Here is a 12514-nt window from a genome sequence, read left to right as displayed (position 1 = left end):
GACTATGATGCCCATTTCCCAGATGAAAGGGGGGCCCAGAGAGGGTAAGTGTCAAGTGCAAGCTCACACAACCAAGATGTGGACAGAGCCTTGATCTGAGCTCAGGGCTGACCTCGGTGACCTTGTGACTTCCTGCCCCTGCCTTACACCCAGAGGCTCAGATCAATGCCAGGACGGCTGTTTGCCATGGAATCCAGACAAGGCCTAAAGCAGCAGGAAAGAGGGAAGGGCTATTTTGGAAAAAGAGCTTGGGGAGAAAGAGAAGAGCTGGAATCCAGCTACTTGAAGACTCTGGCCTGTTTTCCAGGGAAGAGAGCTGGGCCCTCAGCCCACCCCCAGCCCTGTGCGGAAGGTGGGTGGCGGCGCCTACAGGGGTTCCTGCCCAGCTTTGTCCCTTTGGCCTTGTTCCAAAGGAAGATCTATGATGGCCTTGCTGGGAACTCCCACAAACCTGCTCAGAAAGAATACAACCACAAGAACTTTCTAGAAAAGACAGTTCCCACTGCTCCCCTTTAGCCAGAGCTGATTGCTCCACTCCCACGGGTGGTTATAAACCCGACCAAAAAAGATGGGAGAATTTCAGGAATCTTCATCTGAAGATAGCCATCAAATTCCAGCCCCCGGCAAACCGTAAAAAAATTCACTTCCACTCCAGTGCCTTCTGCGGCTGCTGTTCCCCTGTTCCCTTTGTCTGGGCTGCCCGCTCCCAGCCTTCTCTATCTGGTGAGCTCCCAGACCTCCAAGATCCAGCTAAAGGTCACCTGCTCTGAGATGCTGTCCTGGGCTCTGCCAGGATCGTTGTCAGTCCCTCCTCTGAGGTTGCACGTACCTTTCAGACACCTGTACTAGAGTTGTCAGTTCACTTACCCATCACCCTCACTAGATCGCACAGTGCTTGGCATACAGTAGGTGCTCAATAAATGCAGATGCAACAACTACATTCATGAATAAGAGCCTGTTTAGCTTAGTTTATGCTGGAAATTGCCGGGAAGTCAGGGTTAGATCTTTGCAGCAGCCTGTCATGGTTTCATGGAAAGATTTATGACAGTGGGTGTAATGAAAGAAGCAACCGCTGCTGCCGAGGTCTCCACCCACCTCTGCGGCCTGGATGGACAATGTGGTGGCAGAGGTCTCCACCGGCCTCTGCGGTCTGCATGGAGAGTGTGGCGGGATTTCGCCCTAGTAGCCTTGTCTTTACTGCCCTCTTGTGGCTAAAAGTTGCTGCTGCGTGAAAGCAAGAGATTTCATCGAGGCCTCAGAAGAGGGTATTTTTGCCTCCTGGAGCAGTTTTTTTTAGGATCTCTGAGTCATTTCAAGCCCAGTCCCACATACCATGTATGTATTTGTGACCTTCCTTCCAGTCCTTGAAAATACATTAAAAGAATAACAGATACATTACTGATAGGGCCTGACCGGCTTCAAAATGAGCGTCAAAGAGACTCCAAGTGTCCATCGACTCTGGCTCAGGACGGTGTAGGGTGCTTGTATGTGGAAGAGGAGGAGATGACAATGCATATGGCAGGTGTCTGCTCTCAAAGACCTGACGGTCTATTTGTAGCATCTTCACCAAAAGTGAGTTCAGGATGACACCGAATGACACAGGACACTAATAAAGAATCATAAAAATACCTGTCAACCTAAGAGCCAAGGTTTGGAATCAGACAGGCCTGTGTGTATATCCTGGTCCCACCACTTACAGCTGAGGGGACCTGGAGCAGGCCGTCACCACTCTGACATTGTTTCCTCATCTGAAAAATGGGCCTGGTGAAGAGATCCTCCTTCACAGAGGCGTGGCACAGTGCCCAACACACAGCAAGTCCTCAGAGATGTCAGCCACTCTTATCATCAGTAAGGTTTTTGATTGTCTGGTACAGATAGAGAACAGCATGGGATGGAATAGAGGGATAAATATGTTCCGGGCCAAGGCCTTCTTGAAGGCAGATCTTCTCAGCTTTTGTATTCTCAGAGCTCACTGTAATAAGGTGTTCATTAATATGATAGTGTGTCATTCGCAAGATGACGCACAGGGCCGCCTTGTCTCAAGGCTGCTGGGAAGAGGCAGGCTATCTCTTGCTCAAGACAAAGCAACTTACTTCTGTGTCTCCCTCCTTTACCCATGGCTCCCTCCTTTACCCATGGCAGACATCACTAGTCAACTATTTCTCCCTCCTACACCCATGACGACATCAACCCCATGACATGGGAGACATCACCAATCAATCATGGCTCTCTTTCACATAGACCATGCAAATAATCTCAGAGTTCTCATTAGAGAGCTCCGGGCTGTTATATTTATTAAGCAGAGTGGGAAAACAGCATACAATGGAATTTACCTTTCCAGGTCTTGACTCATGGGTAGTTACGGCTGGATACACGAAGGGGGAGGGCATTCTAGCCAGAGGGAGCACAGGAAACTGAATGATGGGTGAGAAGACAGATCTGACAGGAAAGGAAGTCAGAGAGGGGCTGCTTTACGGGGCCCCTGGACTTGCAGCAGTAGGCGAAGAGAATCACCGCAGCTTGTTGGGCGGGTATGTGGTAAGAGTCCTGCAGTGGCCAGATGTCTCTGGCAGCCAGTGCCGGGCGCACTGGAAAGGGGCCTGAGTCCTGAGGAGAGGGGAGGAGGGCTGGAACTCAGGCCAAGGTGCTGCGGGAGACGAACCCCAGCGAGACTGGGAAGGAAGCTTTGTGGGCTTGGCGACTCCTGGCACATCAGGAAGGAAGGAAGAGGTGCCATCAAAGCTGCTTCTGACCTGGAGCTCCACGGGCTGGGAGGATAAGGGCGCCTTCAGCAGGAAGGGGGTCTCGGCACAGAGGAGAGGATGTGCTTTGTTTCAGGCTCGTGGCGTTGGAGGTGCCTTGGGGACATCCAGTGGCAATTTCCTGAGGGCAGCTGGAAATGGGAGGCTGGAAGCAGACGGAGAGCTGCAGATAGGAGAGAGGGAGAGGAAAGGTCACCGCTTTATAGGCTCAGCCTTGCTTTTACTCAAAGCAGTTTGGGCAGGAAAAGAGAGAGTGCATTCAGGAAAAAGCTGAACCTGGTGAAGGTCATGGCTTAATTAAGAGGTTATTCCAAAAGATACTGCATATCTGGGTCAAGTGTCTTTTTCACAATATCACCTAAAATGAGTAGGAAAAAAATGTTTTTGTTAATAGAGAACAGGAAGTCTCATGCACAGGACCCCTAATGTCCCTTTTGCTAAGAAAGAAAGTGTATATTTAACTGAAATACCCAAGCAATCAGAAGAGAGGTCAGAGAGATGGTTCCTTTATCAGGAGACTCCATTTCCTATATGTGTCATAAAGTCACTTGGGCTCAAAGGTCAAACAGACCTGGATTTGAACCTCAGCACCACCACTTCCTAGCTGTGTGACCTTGGACAAGATACTTAACCTCTCTGAACCTTGGTTCCCTCATCCATAAAATGGAGATAAGAGAGTACCTAGTTCAATAGACTTTGGTGGTAATCAGATGAAATAATATATATAAAGGTTTAGTTCAGTACCTGACACATAATAAGCTTTGAATGTATAAGAGTTACCTTTTTATTCTATCACCTCATTTTTTTTAGGAACAGATTTTAAACAACTGATGCATCTTTTCATGGCTGTTATGATTCCTGGGAAGTCCTCTGAGGGAGATAGAGAAACCCTACACTGATAGGAATCAGCAGGGTACAGTTTTTTGTCGAAGTCCGTTGCATCGTCCAGTAAGGAACAAAGTAGGAGAGGCCTCAGGGATTCTGCAGGAGATGAGCTGCCCGCTGGCCCCCTTCCGTGGGCTTGTGCCCCAGGGGGTCTGCTCTCCGGTGTCCTTCCCCATTTCCACCAGGATTTACATCACAGGAGCTCCTGAGGGGCCACAGGGACCAGTGCTACGGCCCCTTTGACCCATGGGTAGGGGCGCCCTACCAAGCCAGAAAAGATGTCCTTGAGCCAAGGTCAGTGACCTGAAATGGGGCCCCTACTTGACCTCGGACCTGTCCGTGAGACTTTTGAAGAATTCCTACCAGTGACGGCCTGCAGCAGACTAAAAATCTGGAAGGTTCTGGTTCATAGGGTGGAGTTTAGGACAGAAAGGCAATTTGTTGTGGGAGGGATTAACTCATAGCATAATAACAGTACCTAACATTTACCGAGAAATTCCTCTGTGCCAGGAACTATTCTAAGCATGTACTGCCTCACTCCATCCTCGCCATGACGGGGAGGGAATTATCATCCCCCTTTGACAGATGGATCGCTGACGTGCACAGACGTTAACAAACTTCTCTAAGATCTCGTAGTGACTGAGTGGCAGAAGAAAGATCTGAACCCAGGCAGCCTGACTTCAGAGCCTGTGCTCTAACCACTGTGCTATAGCTGTGTCCCAAGGCTGAGCCCACACGCAAGGGAGGGAAGGGCCACGGAGTGAGGTGGGACCTTCCATGGAAGTCTCTGCTGGTAAAGGAACGGCTCAGAAGCGCTGTTCTCCGGGTCCGAGCCCACCGCGGAGGAACGCTTCGCCTGGTGCCAGGCATCCAGATAAAAAGCCTTTCCATCAGATGCTCTCGGTGGTGAGTCACCCTCTGGAAGCTGCTGGACTCTTCTCAGCCCATGCTCTTTTATCTCCTTGTTCCTTTCCTGGGGATAAATAGGACACGGAGAGAATTTCTCTAATTCCTATATTTGTTCATGTGTTATTCTCATCCCCCCAAAATGTTTAATAGGAAAGATAAAGAGTTCCCTGTTACACTTCCTCCTCCCACTAGTGGGGAATGGGAGCGAAGGCCCAGGGCATGTCGCTGAGTGACTCTCCTTGTTCAAAGTGTGACCCAGGGGCCTGACCACTGCTCCCACCTCTGCGTCCGCTCTAACAAAGCCGTGGAGAAACAGAGGGCAAGAGTGGAGGGCCGAGAAGGGCAGGATGTGCTCAGGCTCCCAGCTCCAGGAGAAGGAGTGAAAGGGGTCACTCCTGACTAGGGGACACTCAAAGAAATGCATGTGTACACCGTTCTCCTGCAGCCATCAGCATGAAGCTGCGATGCTGAACCTTAGCGTCTTAGGACAAACCTCAGGTGGAAATGGCAGAAACAGAAATATGGAAAGGTGTCTCAGGTCACATGGGCCTTTGGAGAATAGAGTCACAGAGACCTCCTCCTGCTGTCCTATTCCTGAGTGCACACGTAGCCTAAGTCAGGCACAGGGACGTTACGGAAGGAAAGACTGAGTCCACCCATTCACAGATTCACTCCCTCATTCCACAGACACTTGCAGAGTGCTTTCTCTGTGCCAGCGATCCCGCTGTGAGTGGGGGACACACAGTCAAAATGGACACAGTCCCCAAGGAGCCTACAGTTTGGAACAGAGCAGACCTCAGGCCTCCAGCTGGAGGACCACATAGCCCCCCCAGATCGCTGTGTGGAAGCTCAGAGACCCGCGGGCCCTTCACTGCTGCCCCCACTGGGGAGACACAGCGGCAAGGGCACCCCATTCAGGGCTGGGGAGGAGGGAGGTGGCGGCAGGCACCCCTCGGGGTCCCGCCTGAGCCAGCTGCCCACTAAGCCTGAGCCCCGAGCTCAGTCAGCCCTTCTCTGCTCACGCCGAGAAGGTCTGGGCAGACGTGCGTGGTGGACTTGCCCAGGCCGAAGGTGTCGGGCCATTCTTCCCTGTCTCCTCTGTTCCCACCATCACCAACCTATTCAAACAGCATGGGTCACAGGAAGAGAGGGGGCGCGGGCACTGTCACGCTCGGCTTTGAGGGGCAGGTGGAATCTCACAGAGGATAGACGCACAGAGTGGGAGCCAGATCTGCCTCAGTTCCAATCCCGGCTCTGTCCCCTTGAGCAAGTGTCTTAATCTGTCTGAGTTTCAGCTCCCCCAACCGCAAAGACTAGATGCTAAGAGGACCCCCTGCGAGGGCCATGGTGACATGAACAAGGACGATGTCTGCAAGGCGGTTAGCATAGGAGACGGCACATTGTGGCCTGTGGGGACTGGTGGCTCCTGTTACATTAGAGTTAGGTGTAGTCTTACCACATTCTGCTTCTTGGAAAGTTGGAGTGACTTTAGAGTTAGGAGACCGGGATGAGAGTCTGGTCCTGCCCCTCCTTACTGCTCTTTATGTCCATCAACGTCTCTGAGCCTCTCTTTACTCATCGTGGGGAAAGGCATACCTGCTCTACTGTGACGTGGGGATCAAATGAGACAGCGATGGGAATGGGTTCTGTAAATCAAGTGTAGTGTGAACGGAGATGATGATGGGCCAAGGACAGCCCCGTTTCCGTCCCACCTCCGCGGCGAACAGCACCTGGTACCCAGATCTTCCTCCCTTCCTCCGAGGCCTTCTGGCCCCTCTCAGGAATGGAGTATTTCCACCTGGCTCTACATTGACTGCTCCCCAGTCTCTAATGAAACTGCAAGTCCTTTGAGGGGGCCAGCCCCGTGTTTATATATAACTAAGAGAAGTTATTCACTGCGTTTAGGACTTCCCAAGCATTTTATAGGCATCATCTCACATCCTCCTCCCAACAGTCCTGCAAGGAAGGGAGGCTGTGATCCCCATCATCTAGATGAGGAAACTGAGGCTTAGAGAAGTTAAACACTTTGCCAAAGATCCAATAGGCAATGTATAACTTATTCACCAGGACCCACAGCACATATTGGGACCCAGCTCTGTCTGACCCCAAGCCAAGCTCTCAACCCCCTGCAGAGTTGCACCCAGGTGAACACCCAGTACAAGCATTTTGCTTGGTTACCTCTGACTTCTATTTTATTCCCACCCCACACCTATAAGAGAGGACACCATACAAGAATTCATTAATCATAACACAACAGCCCCCTTTAACATTATGTGGGCGTTGAGGGCACATTGGTGACCAGGCAGGCACAGTCTCTGGCCTAATTCAATCGATAGGTCTCTGAGCACCTACCATGGCTAGGCCCTCTTGGACGAGCTGGGATTTAGCAATTGACCTAGCAGACAAGGTCCTGCCCTCAAGGCGCATGTGTTCTGATGAGGAAATGGGCAACAGATATGGAAAGGCCGGCAATGAGTGAACAGAGCTATGGGGAGTATAAGTCAGAATAAGGAATAAGGACTTAGAGCATGATGGGCATGGGGCTGTCTTCAAGTTGAATGGTCAGGAGAGGGCATGTCCAAGGAAGTGGCATTTGAGCAGAGACGTTCATAAGTGAGGAGATGAGCTACCTGGGGTGGTACAACAGGCATTTCAAGCAGAGGGCAGGGAAAACACACAAACCCTGACAAGGGAGCATGCTGACTGCACAGGAGGAACAGCAAACAGGCCAGAGTGGCTGGCATGAAGCGAGTAAGGGGAAGAAGCTTCGGGTGAGGCTGGATCAGTGGATCACAAAGGAGGCTGGGGTCCATGGTGGACTTTGAGTGAGACCGGAAGCCATTGGAGGTTTTGGTAGACTAACAGAGAGACAAAAATCACACTGCCTTTCCTTATACAGACCGGTGATTCTCCACTGGAGGTGATTTTGCCCCACTCCTCACCCCGAGGACATCTGGCAATGTCTAGAGACATTGTCAGTTAATCACAAGTGGGAGCGCGCTAGTGGCATCCAGTGGGTGGAGGCCAGGGATGATGCTAAACATCCTAAAATGCACAGGACAGCCCCCTCTGCCCCCAACAAAGGATTATCTGGCCCCAAATGTCAATGGTGCCAAGGCAGAGAAGCCTGGGTGTAGACCCAAGCATGGGCGATACGCTCTTAGGAAGATGGCAGGGCTCACATAAGCTGTAATCAGGTCCCTGGGGCCCTGAATCCCCCCACGGGAAATATTCCCTGCATTATTGTTGGGATTTCCTTTTCTGTTCCAAGAACTGCACTTCATTGGGACACATTCCAGGCCACTTCCTGCTGCTGGCGCCTGCCGTGCGTCTAACCTGGGGATGATGAATTTTCTGTGCTCAGGGCCACGCGTGTATGTATGCAGCCTTGACGTTTTGTGTGCCTCCTGCATCCTGACGTGCAATTTATTAGGCCTAATCCCTGTCTGGGGTAACGGTAAGTCTTCCCTGTAGAAATGCTGGGGAGCAGGATACGCCCCATTATTATTTCCTTAGGACCCCGCTGTGTATTCCGGGCGTCCTGGAGTACATCTCACAAGCCCCTTGCATGATTTAGACAAGACAGCCGGGGGCCTCGTTCCTCCCAGCACTCAAGACAAAAATCTACAAATTTCCATACGTACATCCCAGGCTCTCTTCTTATTACTAAATTCCCCCTTTTCACGTCATGCCAATTTTGTCCTTCCACATCAGGAGAGCATGTGAAGATTTTAAAGGAAGCATCGGGCATTTCCTGCTTTCTCAACAACATGAGCCATAGATTCAAAAGCTAACGTCACAAGGGTTTCTAACCTCAAAACTTGTGCGTCCAGGGGCCAGCTCAGTGGAGCAGCGGTTAAGTTCGCACGTTCCGCTTCGGCGGCCCAGGGTTTCCTGGTTTGGATCCCGGGTGCGGACATGGCATGGCTTGGCATGCCATGCTGTGGCAGGCGTCCCACATATTAAAAAAAAAGTAGAGGAAGATGAGCCCGGGTGTTAGCTCAGGGCCAGCCTTCCTCAGCAAAAAGAGGAGGATTGACAGCAATTAGCTCAGGGCTAATCTTCCTAAAAAAAAAACAAATAAAAAAACTTGTGCGTCCAGTTTCCCTCTGAAATCGGCATTGATGGAGACTGCTAGGCAAGTTAGCATTTCATAAATTGTCTTTCCTCCTTCAGTTCAACCTGTCTAAACATGCAGAGTGGGGGGAAAGGCGTGGAATTATCCAGAGACTTCTAGTCTCTGCTCCTCTCAAGAACAAACAACACTCTCTCAATCAAATGGCTTTGCCCTTAATTCCGCACCCCTTCCCGGGCGCAGGGTCAGCTCTAACACACCCTACCTGGTAGAGTTTAAGGTCCCTGGATTCTAAGTCCCCAGCTCGCTAAGGTAAGTTGTTCTTTGTGTGTTCATTTCAGCTAAGAGATTCCTTCTTCTGGGTCCTTTTCTCCCCCATCCTACTGCATGGAGTCTCCAGTTGACTTGACCTGGGGATGATTCATAAACCTTTCTTTTCCTGATACCGAAAAAGGCCCACACCTTGCCCAAGGCCCCCACTATCATGCATCTTCCAGCTTCACTCAGCACCATGGGGAGCAGCTGGACCATGAACGGGCTGCAGGGGGCCGTGGAGTTCAGTCGTAATGGTACACCTTGGCAACCGAGACCCCTTGGGTAAGTCGTTGACCCTCTCTGAGCCTCAGTCTCCTCATCTGGCATCTGGGAATCCCTGGACCTACCTCAGGGCATTGTGGTAAGCAGCAAATGAGAGAACGCCTGTGAAAGTAGGGTTGAAACTGCGAGGGGCAACTGGAGTGCTGTGATTCTAATATAATAGAATCTTTTCATTATAATAGAATTTTGCTGTGATTCGATGGAAGGACAGCAGTAGGATGATGCGAAAGGAAGTAGCTCTCCTCTCAGGCTGTGGTCAGAGTGCCCAGGGCTCGGTCTGCGCTGGGGTGAGACCACTGAGCTGATTGTCACCAATTGGGTGAATGGAGAAGGCTACCCTGCATCGCAGCCTTGAAGGCAGGCTCAACGTTCCATATGTGAACATCCTGATGGTCAGCCTTCTCCCAGGAATTAGATCTCTGATGACATAGGACAATAGGAAGACTCTTCTTCCCCTTTTGCTTGGCATCCGGCAATGCAGTCATGGAGGAAAGTTCACACGCTGTTTGGAAGTCATTTCTGTTTAGCTCATCAATAGTTGCCTTATAAAAACGATTCCATGCCTAAGAAGCATTCTAAGCCTTTTTAAGCTCCAAAGATTAGGGTGAAACAGGGAGGGGGTGGGAGGAAGACAGATAAACAAAGGACCAGAGAGCATTCTCTGTGCAGAGGAGTAGATTCTGTCCTTTGGTTAGATTAATCCCCAAATTGGAACTGGCCCTGAACATTGTTCTGAGAAAGGAGAGCCCAGATAAGAAAGGCCCCTCCACAAAGCCCCTGCATCGAGCTGTTTGTGGAAATGCGGACAGCGTCCTTTCCCTGCAGCCAGAGGACAGAATGACAGGCCCGCAGAGGACAAACGGAGGGTGAGATTTTCCTCAGGACAGTTGGACGAGTGGGAGAGGGAAGAGGAGAAGCAGCAGTGGCCTCGTGGTGGCTGCTCGAAGGTTCTGTCAAACCACCAAGTTGTTTTTCTGTCTCAGCCTGGGCACCACCAACCTGCCTGTTTTCACACTATTGAAAGCACGAGCATTGAGTTCTGCAAAGACTGAGGGGCAGCCCAGGTTGGCTTTGCCTCCAGTCCAGGCAGAAGGACAGGTGCAGAGGACCCTAACACCCACCCGTGGGAGCCAACCCCCTCTCTCTCGGCAGGCCTGGTTTCCAACCCCAGGACCACAGCTCTCTCGGGAGAGTTCGGCTTTGGTTCTGAAGGACTCCGAGTTGACGCTTGAAGGCTGGAGATTGTCATCAGAGGGGCTAATGGGACATGAGATCTGAGGTGGGTCCCAACAGGATTAATGCAGCTTGACTGCCTTAATGCTCCAAGACAGTTGAGAGCTTCCAAGATGACCGCGCTCATTGGCAGGTGTTGGTGACTTAAAATAAGTCATGCAGGTTCATTGTCACCCCCGTAAAGACTGAACTGCAACGTCTGCAGGTAGGACCTGTGAGCCCCCGCCGTCGGGAGCAGGGGTGGGACAGGACCCGGGGTACAAGAGCCTTGCAGAGCGGGGCTGGCAGGGACAGGGGCTCTGAGGGCAGTGCCAGCAACCTCGCCCAGTTTTGTTAAAAATTGAGGAAAAAGAGGAAGAGAGGACTAGTCAGAAGGGAGGGAGATAGCTCCAGGCTAAAGCAGAAACGAAAGCTCTCCCTTCCCCTCTGTCCACAGCCAGTAGAACTGAGATGAGCCTGGGAGCCCAGCATGGATGCTGGGGAATGGGGGTGTTGTCTGCCGGTCTTGGCAGGTGTATGGGCAGGTAAGGATGGGGAGGACCACTTCCAGGCCGTGTGAGGAAGGAGCCCCAGGAGAACACTGAGCTCCCTGTCCTCGCTGCTCCAAGCTCTTCGAGCACAAGGAAGGACACCCACTGATGGGGATCTGGGAACCTCAGGGACATGTCAGCTTTCAAGTGTTGCTTACTGATTCAGCTCAGGTCGCACGGGCCTCTCTGTAATTAATTTTCTCCACCCACAATCGTGTGGCAGGAAGGATGTTGAGCTTGCATGCCTGTCTGGCATCTGAGATCTTCCCAGGAGGACAGGGTAGGGAGTAGGATGGGGGAACATGCCAGAAAAGGCAACAGTTTGTGCAACTAGCCTAGGGCAGCTGGGGAGAGGTACACCGATAGAGAGTTCCAGCCTCAACTTGTTTTCCAGGTTTTTACGTGGCATCCAGCACATTCCTTCCAACCTCTTCCCTCTTCCTGGCTGCCATTCTACCTGTCTTCATCTTTTGGAAAAAAATTAAATGTATGATTATTTTAGAAGATATAAAAATATCATAAATGTTTATTGAAACCACTGAAATGCACACTCTAAAAATAAATTTTTAAGAAAATTGCATCAAAGTGATATGCACACACAATTTAAAAAATGACAGCACCCAATGGCTTACCATGAAAAACAACCCTCCCCTCTAAGCCCAGAGGCAACATCTTTCTAATGTTTTAAATTGTTTCTGTTTTCAGTTGTCCCGGTGGTCACCTCCACATCCTCAAATACTCTGCTTATACCACCATTTCTTGCTTTATCGACCACGCACTTTGTCTACTGACCTTCTACTTGGAGAGACAAGGGTTTGGCTCACCAAGACACTCTCCCATCTGTCCTCCTTCCTTCTTCCTGACAGGACTGATGCACAGCTCCTAGTTCCTCTATTGGTCATCTTTGTCTAAATGATGCCTGCAAATGCATTGTTTAAACACATGTACCATCTACATACCCGCACGTGTATGAATCTGCATACTATCATGTCTTTCATCATTTCTCTTACCATGTCTTCATCCATGTCATCTCAAAATAGTTGAAAACACTTGGTCGGAGACTGGAATTACCATACACAGCTTTGCAGCTGTCCCACAGACAAGCAAAAAGGAGAGAGCAAAGGCATGAGGAGCTGGTGTCCCCAGCCCTGGAAACTGGCCCAGATAAAATGAAGGAATCAACGTCCACCCCACTTTTGCTTACACACACATCTACTACTGGGTGGGCAGAGGCCAAGAGAAAGCCTGGGCACCGATCAGAAAGCCCTGGAAGCAGGTCAGCACTGGCCTCCTCTTGCCTGCGTGGACTCCCTTCTTTAATCTTCCCCCTCCACCAGCCAGCCAGCTCCTAGTTGTCAACTGAGTCGACCCCCCGCCCTGTCATCCCCTCAGCAGTCACCCACAGCAACATTCCTACCCTTCTAGCGGCTACTCCCAGCTCTGCTTCTCTGCTTCCTGCCTTCCTCAGCCAGTGATGGATGCAAGAAATATTCACTGAGCACCTCCCTGTGCTTAGACACTGA

General features: G+C 50.9%; 1 long non-coding RNA gene across 1 annotated transcript; it reads right to left on the bottom strand.

The window, feature by feature from the left end:
• Positions 1 to 2231: 2231 nt before the first annotated feature.
• On the bottom strand, positions 2232 to 9568 carry LOC139080132 (uncharacterized). The gene is made up of 3 exons (XR_011534382.1): positions 9294 to 9568; positions 4137 to 4620; positions 2232 to 2925 (listed from the first exon to the last, which is right to left on the bottom strand). It is a non-coding gene; the product is annotated as an uncharacterized lncRNA (long non-coding RNA).
• Between the last annotated feature and the right edge of the window lie 2946 nt (positions 9569 to 12514).

The sequence above is a fragment of the Equus przewalskii genome, chromosome 1, assembly GCF_037783145.1.
Source record: "Equus przewalskii isolate Varuska chromosome 1, EquPr2, whole genome shotgun sequence".
NCBI classification, from domain to species: Eukaryota; Metazoa; Chordata; class Mammalia; order Perissodactyla; family Equidae; genus Equus; species Equus przewalskii.
Note: the sequence above shows the minus strand (reverse complement) of the source record. Positions and strands in the feature narration are given on the sequence as shown.